We start from the raw sequence: 5,205 nt of genomic DNA on the forward strand, positions 1-5,205 counted from the left end.
ACTGCTTCCCAATCTGTGAAACTTCCTTCTGGAAAAGAATTTAACCAAAGTTTAGCATTGCCTCCCAATGAGAAAGGAAACAAACTAAGTTTGATCGCTTCATCTAGCACCCCATTAATTTTGACTGTGTTGCAAATCTCATTGAAGGTAGTGAGGTGCTCATATGGGCTTTCATGAGATAACCCATTGAATTGGTTGCTTTTTACCAGTTGGATCAGTGCTGGTTTGACCTCCATGTTAGCTGCATTGACTCTAGGTCTAGCTATACTGTTAAAGTGCTGAGGTCCAGCTACATTAGTGTAGTCAGCAAGAGTTCTTCTGATATTATTGTTCTCCATATTTTCTGTGCTATGGACAGAACCTTGTGGTGATGGTTGCAACAGAGTTTCCGGAGGAGGGAAAGGTTCTCTAGATGTTCGGATTCTTCTCCTCCGTCTACTCTCGTCTAGACCTTCAAGAAGAGGTTCTGTTGTTTTCTTGCTCCTAGTTCGAATTGCCTCCTGCATACACAAGAACACAAAACCCTAGAATATTTGGTTAGCATAATAAAAAGATATAGGAGAAGATAAAAACAGAAAACAGAAAATAAAACAGAAAATAAAATAAAATAAAATAAAAACCGAAAAAATAAAAGCAGAAAATAAAAACAGAAATTCAAAATTAAAGTCAAAGATAATCAATAATCACACAAATTAACCAGTTAAACCACGAGTCCCCGGCAACGGCGCCAAAAACTTGATGGACAAATTTATGAACACCAAAATATGATGTCACAAACTTGTTTTTCAATCGGCAAGTATGACCGAATCGTTCAAGTAATAAACTTGGTAAGACCAAGTATCGTTCTTCCCAAAGGACTCACGGCCTAGTTTAGTTGTGTGGTTTATTGATTAGCTAAGATTTAAAGACGAAATATTTCGATTTTATATGCAAAAGACGAAAATTAAATATGTATGCATGAAGTTTTTGATCAATGGCAAAAAGCAAAAGATAAACACTTTCAATGAAATATATGTATGAATATGTTGTTGGGGGTCAATTTCATCTTATCCACTCTCATATATTTTAGGAATTCAACATTCAAATCATCATTGTTAATGCCACTCTCTAAAGTACCTTTCAAGAAGGCTTCTCCCTAATCACGAGTTCATACAATTCCTAGCATTCCTAATGATCAGTTCATAAGTGCAGGAGCTTAACGACAACCAATATAATATTGGGAGAAATTCCCCGGATCTAGACTTCCCCGTACGTGCCCGTATCGACAAAACCAATATTCATGCATCGAATGAGTTAAACAATGCAAGCATTAAGCAAAGAGGAAAAACCCTAACTAATGATGAAAGAAAGCATAGATCTTAAATAAAAGATGTAAAAACAAATTCCATATATATGAGAGCTTCAAAAGATTACATTGATTCCCCAACAAACATACAGAGTTTAGTTCACCATATTCATGGTGAACCTAGATGAATAACAATGAAAGAATGAAAGATAAAACCCTAAAAAGGTGAATAGGAAGCCTCAGCATCCAAGATCCTCCTTTAAAGGGGTGGAAGAGAGAGTGTTTGCTTCGTTCCAGCCAAAGATACCTAACCCTAGGAAACCCTAAAGCTTATATATTATTCGTAAATTACAGAAAATTAGGTCCAAGCCCATAAAAGTGCCGCTCAGCGGCAAGGTACCGCTCAGCGGTAAGTGCGTGAGTCGTTTCTTCCCCTCAGCGGCCATTTTGCCCCTCAGCGGACCTCCCGTGACTTCCTGAGTGCCGCTCAGCAGTAAACTGCCGCTGAGCGGTGACTTCGGCTTCTCCTTTTGCACTTTTTGATGTGTTTTCTTATTTCATCTCTCTCCTTCTTCACTTCTTTCACTAAATTCACCTTAAAACCTGCACAAAAACACTGAAATCAAGCATAAACCTGTCCAACTCTCTTATTTATGAAAATATGAAGAAAAGCATGATTTCAAGCTAGTTTCTAAGTGTAAAGGTTGCTTTTAGTGTCAACTTTAAGCATGAAAATAGCAGTTTTTCAACTGTTATCACGAACCGAGGCAAGAACCACCTGCCACAACTACTGCTACGCCTGTCCAACTACTGCTACGCGCCTGTTCAACTGCTGCTACGCCTAGGGCCTCGGTTGAGCACTGAACCGAGGTCGATTCTCCACATATTCTACACCGTTGATCCTTTTAACCGATGTCGTATGGTGATATTACCTCGGTTGTAGGAGTAACCGAGGTAGTATCTCAATTTCATATTTTCAAATCGCGACAGCTTCTTCTTCTTCCTCGTACCTGTTTTTTCTTCACTTTCCTCGCCGCAGAACCTCCGTTGGCTACCAGTTTTCTCGCCGCGCCACCGCTTTGCTACCAGTTTTCTCGCCGGTTCTCGCCGCGCCTCCTCCCTTCGCCGTCACTCCATTGGTGCGTCGCCGGTGTACCTCTACCAGTGCTCGCGCATTCAGTGCTGGTCGTCCTCGTTGTTGGCCGCGCCTCCTCCCTTCACCTACGCGCCACCGTTGGCCTGCCGGTGCTTCCTCCGCCACTGCTGCTGCCATTGGTGCGATGCCGGTCTCCGCCACTGCTGCTGCCAGTGCTCTCGCTTGCGGGTGCTTCCTCCGCCACTGCTGCCTCCGCCGGTACTATCTCCAACGCTATTTCATTCTTCCTGTCTACATTGAGGTTAGTTGATTGTGTTTTTTGCATATAATAATTGTTGTTTCTTGCTGATAATAATTGTTGTTTCTAGAGGAGAAGCAAATTGTATGTATTGGTTGAGTTGATTTTTTTAATTTTGTTGGCAGTGTATGTATTGGTTGTTTGTTGTTGGCAGTGTATTGGATGTTTGGGAGTTAGATTGTTAGGATAAGTAGTGTGTTACACACTATTCCAAGTTAATTTAGAAATGTATAGTGTAGTGATTGACACGTTGAATTGTAGATTGTTTAGTTTAGATAAATAAAAGCTGAGTTTCAACAAACTTTGAAGGCTGGAAATTTGGGATGATTAATTGGTTCTAAGCCTAACACTTATTTATTTTTCAAGGAATTGATTCAAAGAGTGTAACTCAAGGTAGTTAACAAAATATAAGACATAAAAAAATAACAAGATTGATAGATTTTGAGACCAATTGAACGCATTTGGTGTAGATAAAAATTATGAAAAGTAGACAAAAAAGAGAGAGTTAAGGTTTGGTAAGTTTAGTTTAGAATAAATAACAAGAAAGAAATTTAAAAAAAAAGACTTGTTGGGTTTTAGATGGAAGGAAGGGAGATACGTTAATTTAAACAATATTCAAATAAGGTTTGAGAAACATGTTGTAAACAAGTGAAATAAACTCAAGTATCTAAACCCTAAAGTTAATTGAAATGACATTATTTACTCTTGGTTGAATATATTGTTTGGTTGAATATATTACATGTTGCAGATGTAATTATTTGTTTGCTTGAATATATATTGTTGTTGTGAATTAGCCTTAGTTTCCCGTTTGAGATTCAATACAAAAATTATTTACTATCTCCAGATTTTTTGAACAAACTTACTTTTTACAAATGAAAATAGAGGAGATGGTAATAATAATTTACAGTATTGAATCTTGAATTGTCCGGTTGGACAGTTTAAGAAGAGTAATAACTTTTTCATAGTTTATTATAACATATCAATTTTAATATACATTTCTTAAATTTCACAAAAATTTGTTGGTGTGTTTTGTATTGATCTTCGGGTGCATATTTGATTGTGATTTATAATCACTTTCATTTCGTGTAACCTGAAGACCAATGCGAAATGCTGGCAAAATTTCGTGAAATATGAGATATGTTGTTTAAAATTGATATGTTTAATAAACTAAAAAAAGTGAATCTTCTTGAATGGGATAGGGTCACACCTTGAATACAAACACGATCAAAGTGATCATTCAAGATTATTGAAATTGTGTAAACAATTTCAGTAAAGATGCGTACGGATAGAGGGTGGATTAATTTACCACGCATCAGCACTGAGTATGAGAGGTAGAGGAATTTATAGAGTTTGCACAACGTAATGCGAGTACAAGTGGTGATAATGAAGTGAAGTTCAGATGTCCCTGTGTGAACTGTTTGAATGGGAGGAAGTTGAACGCAATTGATATTAGGGAACATCTTATTTGTGATGGTTTCATACGAAGTTATACAACATGGATATGGCATGGCGAATTAACAGACTTTCCAACTGTCTCTCCAACGGAAAATGTTTATGATTCCACAATGGATATGGAAGATCAAGCAGAAGAAGACAACTTAGAGGACATGATTCGCGATGTTGGTGCAGAAGCTTTTGCCCAAGCACATGTGTATGAAACGATGTCCACTGATGCGGAGACTCCTTTGTATGCGGGTTCAACTAAGTTCACACGGTTGTCAGCGGTGTTAAGGCTCATGAATTTAAAGGCGAGCAATGGATGGAGTAATAAGAGTTTTACAGAATTGTTGTCATTGTTGAATGAAATGCTGCCAGATGGAAATACGTTACCCAATCGTAATTATGATGCAAAAAAAAAATTCTTTGTCCGATGGGTATGGAATATAAACGGATACATGCATGTCCGAATGATTGCATATTATATAGGAATGAGAATGAAGTTTTGATAAAGTGTCCAAAGTGTGGGTTATCACGATACAAGTCAAAAAACAACGGTGAAGATGGTGGTCACACAGAAAAGAATGGTTCTGCTTTGAAAGTAGTTTGGTACCTTCCACTAGTTGTCAGACTTAAGCGTTTGTTCGCGAATCCCAAAGACGCTAAAAACCTAAGATGACATGCAGATGAGAGAACAACTGATGGGCTGCTTCGTCATCCAGCTGATTCAAAGCAATGGAAAATTATTGATCAAGAATTCCCCCAATTTGGTGAAGAATGTAGAAATCTTAGGTTTGGCTTAGCTACTGATGGAATGAATCCATTTGGTAATTTAAGTACCAATCACAGTTGTTGGCCCGTTATACTGATAATTTACAAATTATCTCCTGGATTATGCATGAAAAGAAAATACATGATGTTGTCAATGTTGATATCTGGTCCAAAGCAGCCTGTAAATGACATTGATGTTTATCTAAGGCCATTAGTTGAAGACTTGAAGTTGTTGTGGGTTGATGGGGTTGAAATATTTGATGCCTTTGCTTCAGAAACTTTCATGATGCATGCCATGTTATTTTGCACCATTAATGA

Source organism: Vigna umbellata, chromosome 4, assembly GCF_029865625.1.
Source record: "Vigna umbellata cultivar VRB3 chromosome 4, Vumbellata_1.0, whole genome shotgun sequence".
Taxonomy (NCBI): Eukaryota; Viridiplantae; Streptophyta; class Magnoliopsida; order Fabales; family Fabaceae; genus Vigna; species Vigna umbellata.